Raw genomic sequence first — 13,690 nt, forward strand, 5'->3', positions numbered from 1 at the left:
GTGCAGAGGAATGGGAAGAGGGTCTTGCTTGAACAGTAATGTGTCTTCTGTTACAGAATTGTTGATAGTTCCTCTTCAAGGACCTGTTCACATCTCTATAAAGACTGACTTCATCCCCTTATGAAGGCTATTTAAACAAAAACAAACAAACAAACAAATAAACAAACAAACAAGCTTTGGTGAAAGCTTTGAATTGTGTCTTTAAGTGCCAGTATTCACATCCCAGGGAAGATCTTCTGCAAGTTTGTACTGTTACTTCACAGTTCCTGATAGAAAACAAGCAGACCAACAACGAAACTTACAATAAAAATGCTTTCTAAGTACTAAATTAAAAACAATTAAAATTTAAGTTTATGATGAAAATAAATAAGTGTAAGTTATATTTGTTTCAGAGAAAATTAAACAGCCAAGAAAAAGAAGGATCTACAGCAGGAATAAATCTCAAAAGTGAATGCTGCATAAAAAGCACACCACACATGATGTGAATCCACTTGTATGAAGTTGGAAAATAGTAACATTGAATGAGTGGTAAAAATATAAATAAAAAGTATGAAATACTAACTCAAAATTAGGTATTTCTGGATCATAATATTATCACGGTAGTCAAAATTTTTTTATTTCTTTGTATGTTTGGGTGTGCATATATTTGCACTGGTATATGCATGTGTGTGTGTGCGTGTGTGCATGTGTGCATGTGTGCGTGTGTGCACGTGTGTGTGTGTGTGTGTGTGTGTGTGTGTGTGTGCCTATGTGCATAGCGTGGGATGAGATGTGTTCTGCTACTATATCCATACCAAAACATTTAAGCACTGGCTGCTCTTCTAGAGGACCCGGGTTCAATTCCCAGCACCCACATGGCACCTCAGAACTGTCTGAAACTCCAGTTCCAGGGGACCTGACACCCATGGCAAAACACCAATGCATATAAAATAAAAATAAATAAGTTTTAAACAAAGCCCAGTAAAAACAACAACAAAATAGTATCTTATTGAATAACTTGAAATAATGTGTATCATGATGGCATGTGAATCCTGGAAAATTCTCTAGAGAGCTAGACTTAGAAGTCAAGTAGAATTCACTATTGCTACAGACCAAAAGAGCTCTGGGCTCTTCTGACATAAATATCAGAAGTGTGATATATTATATAAAATACAATATCAGAATATTATATATGAACTACATGTAATTACATACATAATCAGAAAATTGCTCTTACTGAATATTATGATCATATATGCACAGATAGATAGATAGATATATACTTTTCTTTTGAAATGGGATCTCACTATAGCTCTGGCTGTCCTGGAACTTATTATTTAAACCAGGCCAGCCTCAAACTCACAGAGATCTGCCTGACCCTGCCTCCCAAGTGCTAGGATTAGATTGCATACTTGGAAATATTCTGATATTCAATTTAAGAATAATTTCATAGCTTTTCCTGTGTGACAGAATTACTGTTAGGTTCAGGTGAGCTCTTGAATCTAGTGGGAACATGTGTAGCACAAATGTAGAGTTAATATTTTTTGTTGTTAATTGATATACAAAACCCTAAAACTATTCATTTTAATGAGGTGCTGTGTTGGGTGCATGAATACATGGTACAATGTTTAACTGGAAAAACATATACATACTCTCAAATATTCTCATTTCCTTATTATTAATTGATCAATATTCATTGATTCCTCATTATGAATCTGTAAATATGGATTTTTAGGACATGGTTGTACAGTATATTGGAAAAGGAGTGTATCTGAAAATTTAAGTATGCTGTGAACTTTGTGCAGCTGAATTTATAACTAACTTTTTATGGGTCAAACACAAGTGAGTTTTTGCTTGTTGTTTAGAAAAAAAATGATTGCTCACTATATGGTTTATGCAATATTGATTATAATGCTTCTGGAAAAGCAGACACCCCAGAATTATAACTAATAAATGTATTGAATGGCTAATTTTCTGAAAAATCAATTTTGTGAAAACTATTCTGCTAAGTAATCAATTTTTAAACTGGAAAATACATTTGAACTAGGCAAATATCCTAATCTCTTAGTTTATTTCAGAAAATGTTAGTGTTTTCCTCAGATGATTAAATGAAAGAGTATTATAATAAAATTTTAAGGACTATATAATTTATTAAAAATTACTCAACATTGAGTACTTTAATCTGATTTTAAATTATGGCCTATTCTTATTTATTTCTTTTCACTGATGCATAAAATAGTAAAAATTATGGGGTAGTATGCAATGTTTGGATGCATGAGTATATTGTATAAAATTCAAATCTGAGTAAAAATATTTATTTTTTAAATAATTGTTCTTTATGATATCAAATGCATCTAATACACACACACACATGCACACACACACACACACACATATATATATATGTATATATTTGAATAAAAAATGAACAAAACATTCAGGACAGTCAGTAGAAACAGAATTTTAAATATTTTTGAAAATGAAGTGTTAGGAAATCTGCCAGGTTGGTTATTTACTGAGTTGATGCTTTGGAGACTGACATTTTGATGGATTAGCATGCTTCTCTTTGGCAGGACCAGACAAGTCCCACTCTGCTTTATAGCAGGATAGAGTGCTGGAAAAGAAGTCTGTGTGGGAAGAGAAAAGTTCCAGACAAAGGAAGTTAAATCTTCCAAAGCCAACACGGGAGAGACTGACTCACAGTAACTAGAAATTTTAGCTAGGATCAACTTTCCTAATGAATGCAAGGATATAGGCAGCCACACAAACTCAAGATGAATATCATGTCCTTCCTTTGATGGTGGTCATGTATTGTTGACCCAGCATAATGGGCATAGTAGAGAAGTTTAGATTGCAAAGTATCTACATGCTGTACCCCAGAGAACTGATTTGTTGATACAATGTACTTCATAGAGCTATATTTCAAAATCTGCAGATCTTGAGCTACTGTAAGTAATGCCTTGACTTGGGATGTCTTTCAAATAGCATTTTATAGATATGATCTTTTCATACTGTGAGTCTTGTTCATGTATTTGCATATAGCTTGTTGGAAAAGCCTTTGGCCAGATTTCTGGCTATCTTTCTTTCAGATCAATGATCTCACACTAGAAAAGATGAAGGAAAAAAAAAGAAAGAAAAATCAACCTGTGGTAAATTTAAAGTGAATGAAATGCAAATAGAATCTGGTACATGTAATTAATGCCTGTAATCCTAGCATTTGAGAGGCAGAAGGAACATGAGTCTGAGAATGTCTTGGACAACTCAAGAAAATCTGGTCTCAAAAAAGATGGAAAATTCACTATAATTAAAAACCTGGGCACAAACTAAACTGGTGCATGCAAAGTAGGTAGTGACAAAAGACAAACAAAAATCAGAAGAAACCATAAATCCCTTAAAGAAAGCCAAGAAAAAACAATCAAACAGGTGAAAGAAACGGTCCATGACATGAAATTGAAATAAAAGCAATAAAGAAAACACAAACTGGGAGAATTCTGGAAATGTAAAATCTGGGAAAATGAACAGGAACTACAGATGCAAGTATCACCAACAGAATACAAGAGATGGACGAGAGAACCTCAGGCTTTGAAGATACAATAGAGGAAATAGATTCATTGGTCAAAGAAAATGTTAAATCCAATAAATTCTTAAGATGAAACATCCAGGAAATCTAGAAAACCATGAAAAGATGAAAGCTAAGAATAATAGGGATAAAAGAAGGAGAAAAATTCCAGCTCAAAGGCACAGAAAATATATTCAACAAAATCATAGAAGTAAACTTTTCCAATCTAAAGAAGGACATGCCTATAAAGGTACAAGAACCTTACAGAACACCAAATAGATTGGACTTTTAAAAAAAAGTCCACTCACCACATAATAATCAAAACACTAAACATACAGAATAAAGAAAAAATATTAAAAGCAGCAAAGGAAAAAGGTCAAGTAATACATAAAGGCAGACCTATCATAATTATACTTGACTTCTCAATGGAGACTCGAAAGCCAGAAGGTCCTAGACAGGTCTTTTGCAGACACTAAGAGATAATGAATACTAGCCTAGACTACTATACCCAACAAAACTTTCAATCACCATAGACAGAGAAAACAAGGTATTTTCATGACAGGACCAGATTTAAACAATACCTATCTACAAATCCAGTACACAAAGTAATAGAAGGAAAATTCTAACCCAAGGAAGCAGCTGCACCCACAAAAACATAGGCAATAGATAATCTCACACCAGCAAAACCCAAAGAAGGAAAACACATAGATACTACTACTACCACCAAACCCCCAAAAATAATAGGAATAAGCAATCACTGGTCATTAATATCCCTTAATATCAGTAGACCACATGTGCCTATAAAGACACAGGCTAACAGAATGGATATGAAAACTGGATCTATCCTTCTGCTGCATATAAGAAGCACACCTCAGCTTCAAAGACAGCATTACCTCAGAGTGAAGGGTTGGCAAAGATTTTCCAATCAAAAAGACCTAAGAAGCAAGCTGGTATAGCTATACTAATATCTAAAAAAAATAGACTTCAAACTAAAATCAATCAAAAGAGATGGAGAAGGACACTTCATATTCATCACAGGAAAAATCCATCAAGATGATGTCTCAATTCTGAACATTTGTGCCCCAATTGCAAGGGCACTCACATTTGTAAAAGAAACATTGCTAAAGCTTATATTGCACATCAATCCCCACACATTAATAGTGGAAGACTTCAATACCCAACTCTCAACAATGGGCAGGACTACCAGGTGGAAACTTAAGGAATTAACAGATGTTATGACTCAAATGGACTTAACAGACATCTACAGAACATTTCACTCAAACACAAAAGATTGTACGTCCCTCTCAGAACCTCATGGAACCTTCTCTAAAATTGGCCATATACTCGGTCACAAAGCAAATCTCAACAGATACAAAAAAAAAATTGGAATAATCTCCTGTATCTTTTAGGATCATCATGGATAAAAGTTAGAATTCAACAACAATACAAACTACAGAAAGTCTACAAACTCATGGAAACTGAACAACTCTCAACTGAATTACCAATAGGTCAGGGAAGAAAGAAAGAAAGAAATTAAACTCTTCTTAGATTTCAATGAAAATGAATACACAAAATATCCAAACTTATGGGACACAATAAAAACAGTGCTAAGAGGAAAGTTCATGGAACTAAATGCCTACTTAAAGGATTTGGAAAACTCTCACACTAGTGACTGAAAGCTCTAGAACAAAAAGAAGCAAACTCACCCAGGAGGAGTAGACTATAGGAAATAATAAAACTCAGGGCTGGAATCAACAAAATGGAAACAAAGAGAACAATACAAAGAATAAATGAAACAAAGAGTTGTTTCTTTCAGAAAATCAACAAGATAAACAAGCCCTTATCTAAACTAACCAAAAGGAAGAGAGAATATCCAAATTAACAAAATCATAAATGAAAAGTGAGACATAACAACAGATACTGAGGAAATCCAGAGAATCATCAGGTCATACTTTAAAAACATGTACTCCACAAAATTGAAAAATGTAAAAGAAATGGACAGTTTTCTTTATAGATACCACATACCAAAATTAAATCAAGACCAGATAAACAATTTAAGTAGATCTATAACCCCTAAGAAATAGAAGTAGTCATTAAAAGTCCCTCCCCCCAAAAAAAGCCCAGGGCCAGATGGTTTTAGTGCAGAATTCTACCAGAATTTCAAAGAAGTACTATACCAATACTCTTCAAGTTGTTCCACACAATAGAAACAGAAGGAACATTGACAAATTCTTTTTATGAGGCTATAGTTACCCTGATACCCAAACCACACAAAGATGCAACAAAAAAAGATAATTACAAATCAATCTCCCTCATGAACATTGATACAGAAGTACTCAGTAAAATACTGGCAAACTGAACCCAAAAACACATTAAAAACAATCCACCATGAACAAGTAGGCTTCATCCCAGAGATGCAGGGATGTGTCAACATGTGAAAATCTGTCAATGTAATTCACCATATAAATAAACTAAAAGAAAAAACCACATGATCATCTTATTAGATGCTGAAAAAGCCTTTGACAAAGTCCAACATCCTTCATGATAAAGTTCTTGGAGAGATCAGGAATACAGGGAACATACCTAAACTTAATAAATGCAATTTATAGCAAGGTGACAGCCAACATCAAATTAAATGGAGAGAAACTCAAAGTGATTTCACTAAAATCAGGAACAAGACAAGGCTGTCCACTCTCCCCGTATTTATTCAATATCGTACTTGAAGTTCTAGCTAGTCTAGACTACTATACCCAACAAAACTTTCAATCACCATAGACAGAGAAAACAAGGTATTTTCGTGACAGGACCAGATTTAAACAATACCTATCTACAAATCCAGTACACAAAGTAATAGAAGGAAAATTCTAACCCAAGGAAGCAGCTGCACCCACAAAAACATAGGCAATAGATAATCTCATACCAGCAAAACCCAAAGAAAGAAAACACATAGATACTACTACTAAGACCACAAAAGGAGATCAGGGGATAGAAATTGAAAAGGAAGAAGTCAAACTTTCACTAGTTGCAGACTATATGATGGTATAATAAATGACCCCAAAAATTGTACCAGGGAACTCCGATAGCTGATAAACATCTTCAGTAATGTGGTGAGATACAAGATTAACCAAAAAAAAAAAAAAAAAAAAAAACAAAAAAAAAAAAAAAAAAAAAAACAGTAGCCCTCCTATATACAAATGATAAACAAGATGAGAAAGAAATTAGAGAAACAACACCCTTTATAATATCCACAAATAATATAGAATATCTTAGAGTGACTCTAATCAAACAAGTGAAAGATCTGTATGACAAGAACTTTTAGCCTCTGAAGAAAGAAATTGAAGAAGATATCAGAAAATGGAAAGATCTCCAATGCTCATGGATAAGTAGGATTAACATAGTAAAAATGGCAATTTTACCAAACGCAAGCTACAGATTCAATGCATTCCCCATCAAAATCCCAACACAATCCTTCACAAACCTTAAAAGAACAATACTCAACTTCATATAAAAAAACAAAATCCCAGATAACTAAAACAGTCCTGTATAATAAAGGAACTTCCAGAGGTATCACCATGCCTGACTTCAAGTTCTACCATAGAGTTATTAGCAGTAAAAACAGCTTGGTATTGACATAAAAACAAACACTTGGATCAATGGAATTCAACTGACGACAAGACCCTGACATATAATCCACATGTCTATGAACACCTAAATTTTGACAAAGAAGCCAAAATTATAAAATGGGAAAAAGAAAACATCTTTAACAAATGGCACTGGCATAACTGGATGTCAACATGTAGAAGATTGCAAATACATTCATATCTGTCACCATTCACAAAACTCAAGTCCAAGTGGATTAAAGACCTCAACATAAATCTAGTTATACTGAACCTGATAGAAGAGAAAGTGGGAACTAGCCTTGAATACATTGGCACAGGAGAATGTTTCCTGAATATAACACAGGTAGCACAGCCATTGAATGCAACAACTAATAAATGGGACCTCCTGGAACTAAAAACCTGTAAGGCAAAGGATACTGTTAATAAGACAAAATGGCAGCCTACAGAATGGGAAAAGATCTTCACTAATCCCACATCTGACAGAGGGCTGATCTCCAAAATATATAAAGAACTCAAGAAACTAAACATCAAAATACCAAGTAATTAAATTAAAAAATGGAGGGCAGATCTAAACAGAGAATTTTCAACAAAATCTCAAATGCCTAAATACCCTTAAAGAATTGTTCAACATCCTTAGTCATCAGGGAAATACAAATCAAAACAAATATGAAGTTCCATCGTACACCTGTCAGAATGGCTAAGATCAAAAACACTGATGACAACCTATGTTGGAAAGGATGTGGAGTAAGGGGAACACTATTCTACTGCTGGTAAGAGTACAAGCTGGTACAGCCACTTTGGAAATCAATATGGTGGTTTCTCAGAAAAAATGGGAATCACTCTACCTTAAGACCAGCTATACCAAATATTGGGCATATTTCTAAAGGATGCTCAATCATACCACAAGGACACATGCTCAGCTATGTTCATAGCAGCATTATTTGTCATAGCCAGAACCTAGAAACAACCTAGATGCCCTTCAACTGAAGAATGGATAAAGAAAATGTGGTACATTTACACAACAGAGTATTACTCAGCTCTAAAAAACAATGACCTAATGAAATTTGCAGGCCAATGGATGGAAATTGAAAAAATAATTCTGAGTGAGGTAACCCAGACCCAGAAAGACAAACATGGTATGTATTCACTCATAAGTGGCTATTAGGAGTAAACTACAGGATAACCAACCTATAATCCACAGCCCCAGAGAGGCTAGATAACAAAGAGGGCCCAAAGAGGGATGCATGGATTTTCCTGGGAAGGGTAAATAGAAGAGATCTCCTGGGTAAACTGGGGGTGAGGGGGATGGAGAAATGGGAACTTGAGGGAGCAGCGGGTTGGGCAGGCTGGGCAATGGAGGTGGATTGGGAGAGAGACAGAGGGGGAGGGTAAGGAAAGAGGTGTCTCGATGGGGGGTGCATTTCAGGGTTAGGGAGAAACCTGGTACCAGGGAAACTCCCAGAAATCCACAAGGATGACCCCAGCTAAGACTCCTAGCAATAGTGGAGAGGGTGCCTAAAGTGGCCATCTATTGTAATCAGATTGGTGACTACCCTCATTGTCATCAGAGAGCCTTTATCCAGTAACTGATGAAGCAGATGTGGAGATCCACAGCCAAGCACTGGGCTGAGCTCTGGAAGTCCTCCTGATGAAAGGGAGGAGGGAATTGTATGAACCAGGGGGGGTCAAGGTGATCTCAGCTTGTAAGAGCACATGGACTCTTTACCAACTTAGGGAGCATGTACAGGACTGACCTAGACCCTTTGAATGTGGCTGACAGTTGTGTAGCTTGGTCTGTTTGTAAGGCTCCTAGCAGTGAGATCAGGATCTGTCCCTGGAGCTTAACTGGTTTTGGGGAACCTGTTCCTCATGTTGGATTACCTGGTTTCAATTTAAAATATAGTTTCAATAAAATACTGCTGACTTTGACAAAAAGAACCGTAACAGTGGTGCAGTCTTAGTTACTGTTTTACTGCTGTGAAGAGACACCATGACCAAGGAAGCTTATAGCATTAACTGGGAGCTTGCTTACTGTTTCAGATCATCACGGCAGGAAGCATGGCAGCCAGCAGGCAGGTATTGTGCTGGAGCAGTAGTTGAATTTTTATATCCTGACTTGAAGGCAGGAGTCAGAAAAAATACAAGACTTGGCCTGGAGTGGGATTTTGAAACTTCAAAGCCCACCCTCAGTGACACACCTCCTCCAACAAGGCCACACCTCCTGATCCTTCCCAAACAGTCCACCAACTGGGAACCAAACATTTAAATATATGAACCTATGGGAGCCATTCTCATTCAAAACACCACAAGTGATAAATACTGAAGAGGAAACATGTTTGTATTAACTATTCAAATATAGACTGAAATTATTGCAAACAGATGAATTTTTTTACATTCAAAATTAAGTATAATTGTGCTCAGAATTCAGATTCTGGCTGTAACAGAAGTTATGTTAAAAACGTGAACTTAACATACACAGTGTCTGACACTTTTTCTGTTCTCTGAAGATCGTGCTAGTATCTTGGGCGATATCTCAAATCAGTCCTTCCACCTCTAATAACCAGAAAACATTTGAAGATTTCTAGGTTACAGTTCAATATGCAGATAAGCTTGGATAATCCTCATCTAGTATTTGTGGAAAAGGATCCAATATAAAGTACTTTCCAGGACAATAGGCTTGGGAACTTTCTCTAGAGAAACATGAAAAGGTAGAATCAATTAAGTAAGTCTAAGTCTCGTCAATCAGTGATCTATTTGGCAAACAGATTTGCTCATGTATTTTTGATGATGCTCTAGTGCACAAGGTTTCATTGATTTCAGCTTTGCAGATGAGCACAGCAGATTTGGTTTTTGCTGTTCTGGGCTGGCTCTTCCACTCAAGACAATTGTGACAGAAACTGGCTGAAGATGGATGAGTAAAAGATTGGGAGCTCCTTAATCAACAAATATGCTTTGTCTCAGTGAGTAGTAGACATTAAAACACAGTGAGCAACTCAAAACTCTGTCCATTGCAGCTAGCAGTCCTCACTGCGTTCTGGAAGCAGAGGAGACAATAAAGGTTCACGGCCAAAGCTGATTGTGTGACATGATGTGCTACAACACTCACCAGAAGTGGAGCTTTAGAAACGAGGTAGCATTGAAAATGTGGAAATGATAAAATCCAGCCAGAGCTAAGCAACAGCTATTCATTTTTTCTTTCCTCTTTTAAATTTGTTTTTGCCACAGACTTCCAGAGAAATGCTCTTTCATAAGTTTCGATAAAAAACCCAATGGAACAAAAATGGTACTGGGGAGGAAGGAGGCTGTCTCCACTCAAAACCCCAGCACTCAAGTTTCTCAGAATGTGAGAGGACTTGCAAACAGCCTCTTTGAAGAGTTAAGTTAGAAAGAGGGCACTAGGTAGGGCTCTAAACGCAACTGGACTTTTGTCCTCATAAGTAGATTAGAGCGTGCAAAGAAAGAGCTTCCAGAGGCATATGACACACCCCAAATGACTAAGCCAAGACACGAGAACCGTAGCTGTAGCCACGTCATCTTGAAGAGAAGCCTCAACTGAAACTACCCTTGCTGGCACCTTGAGCTTGGATTTGCAGCCCTGTGGAAAAATGCAGTTTTCTTGGTTATGCCTGCTGGTCGGTGTCATTTTTGTTACGGCAACCTAAGCAATTGGAGATAGAGAGCTTTCAGGGGCCTTAAGAACAATGCCAGGTCAGGGCCCAAAGGAGAGTTGAACTTCTTTGTAAGCTCTTAAGAAAAAAAAATGTGCTCAAGAGAATTTTTCTAAGCCTGACTAGATACCTGACTAGGGACATCTTGAAGGAAGAAGGAAGAGATTCAGTGTGTGGAACCAAACATGCACTTGCTTCCTGTGTAGGGAGGGAGCATGCACATCTATGCCAGAACTAGCTACAGAGACAAAGCTAAGCCAACCACTTTCACAGAAAAGGCCAAAGCCGGTAAGTGTACACGCCAAAGGGCATTAACGTAAAAATCAGCACGCAAAAGCAACTTATCACGGTACTTTCTAGTTACATTTTCCAACCTGAAACCTGCCCATAATGCTAAGGTCCGAGGCTTGATATTCACAGAAAACATCTGCCAAATGAATGGCATGCTTTCCCATTTAGCCTGTCCCTAAGCAGCTTAGATTTTGCTAACATTCTCAAGTTCAAAGCTGAAATCAGATCAAATTTTTCATTGTAATAAGCGACCTCAATCATCACATAATCCTGGCAGATTTTAAATACTGTATCAATCCTTTTCGAATAACTCCTCTCCCCACCACTAGGACTTTACTCATCTATGAAATAAAGCTAAGCTTGGCAAAAAAAAGTCTTGGAAATGAGACTGTGAAGAAAGCCTAGAGGGGAAGCCAGCCATCTGTTTAATCCATGAAGCAACACTGTGCAAGCAGGATACCGTCAGCTGCTGAAGAAGCTATGTATAAAATTCATGGGCCAGTGTGTCTCTGAGCCCCTGTGAGAAGAAGACATATCCTTCAAAGGTTTGTAAATGGTGACATGTTTCAGAGATCTGGACTGGGTTCCGAGTAGGGAAGGAATGATGAAATCAGAAATGATGACAAATTCCTTTCAGAGTCACGCGGTAATGTGTGACTTAAGCCAAGGCCCTTCTGTCTATCAAGAGGAATGTGCGTTATCTGTCTTTAGACAACTCTCCAAGGCAGAGTAAGCACAGAGCAGGAGCAGGAACCCCCTCTGACATCTCAGATATCTGGCATCAGGAAGAATCATCCTGTGACAGTAGTTGAGAAATGATTCAGGACTCTTAGCCTGCTTGGGCAATACCTACCAGACTCTTTCAGGAAGTCTAAAATCTGATTTTATTGAGTGCTTAGCCCATGCCAAAGCTGCTGATAAGGGCTTTATGTGGATTCCCTATTTGTCATTGAATGAGGAAATAAGCTCAGAGAATTAAATCATTTCACCAAAATGTGGTACTTGAAAGGTACAGCTAGAGGACTGGATTGCACCCGTTTCTGTTCTAAAGCTGTCTCCAAGCCTTGCCACTGTAGCTTTATCTTCCTGATAGGCTAATTTTTTTTAAAGTTCCTTTTCAACATTTCTATACATTCTAATTTAAGTATACATTAAATTACATATTCTAATTTGTATATATTATGACTAATATCTCCTAAACAGAAGCGACAGACATAGATTCAAGCATCTTTATGTTATTTTAGTTGTCTTCTTATTCTTCTGGTTAGATTCCAGCCATTTACTTGAGAAACAAACAGATAATGAAAAGTCATGTTTAACTGACAGCTGAAATGTGTCTTCACCAGTGATAGGCAACTTTGTGTGATCTAAGCAGTATTGGACACAGTTCTCAGCTAGTATGAGGCTAGAGGAAAGCCAGAACGGGCATTCACAGCACACAATGATATTTTGCAAGGGGTAGGGACTCCAAGGAAGGAGTGATGGCATGGAAAGAAAGAGGTGGAGCCACAAAAGGGTGAGGTGTGGTGCCATCTGCTACGATGCTTGGCTGTGGATCAGTCCTGCAGGGAAATGCTCAAACTTGGCCTCCAATGTCCCTCTACAAATGGCCACAGAGCTGGGGCACTTGCACCTTGTATGACAGCTCTGGAAACCTGGCTGGCCACAGGGAATTAGCTCCTAGTAGCTGCATGTGGACACAGTGTCTTTGAATTTCTGGGTGGGAGGTGCCCTCTAACACTGAGGGGAACTACAAGTTCCAAAAGATGAAGGTGGAGCAAGGGCAGCTTCCTTTACCCAAGAAAACCTTTGTTCCTGTGCTAAATTCAGAGAGTCCTGTCTGACTGCCAGACTGTAACTATGAAAACGGTAGTCGGATGAAATTGGAGGGCTAAAGAACAAATGAAACTTTCACTGGCAAGGAACATGGGTGAAATATTGAGTATTTAGATTCTGGAGGGAACCAAGCTTTGTCAAGAGACTACTTCCTGTGTTTTTTGCGTTGCAGAGCCCTCTTCCTCCAAACCAGTGCTCTCTGCTGTAGTGTGGAGGGAACCATGGACTAAGAGGGTCTTCACAAGCCTGCAACTTCCCATAGAGTAGAAACACTCATCAGTAGCTGCTTCACAAATATAAAAGTTCATTGAGCCTTAAGAGGTTGAGTGTGTGTGTGTGTGTGTGTGTGTGTGTGTGTGTGTGTGTGTGTGTGTGTTGGAATTGTGTGTATGGAAGCTGTTACAAAACCACAGTGGTTCAGGTGTCTAGTGGGGTAGAAACAAATCAAACACCATAGGCAGAGAAAGGGACATGCACACGTCTAGAATGATGAAGCTACCACTGTGTTGCTGGCAGATGGACACAGATAGTTCAGAAGAATAATGAGAGAGATGGGGCAGAAGAAAGATGAGTCATCAAGACAGATGTAGAACAGGGAAGAAGGGCAACTGATCACTTTGCCCATCTCCTTGGCTGGTGCCTTCTACGTGCTCAACCCCAGGCATCTGGCCTCCCAGTTCTGAGTCAACTATGTGAGTCATGCCCCATCTCTGGGCCTTGGCCCCTGTTCCCCCAAC

The sequence above is a fragment of the Peromyscus eremicus genome, chromosome 4, assembly GCF_949786415.1.
Source record: "Peromyscus eremicus chromosome 4, PerEre_H2_v1, whole genome shotgun sequence".
Classification (NCBI taxonomy): Eukaryota; Metazoa; Chordata; class Mammalia; order Rodentia; family Cricetidae; genus Peromyscus; species Peromyscus eremicus.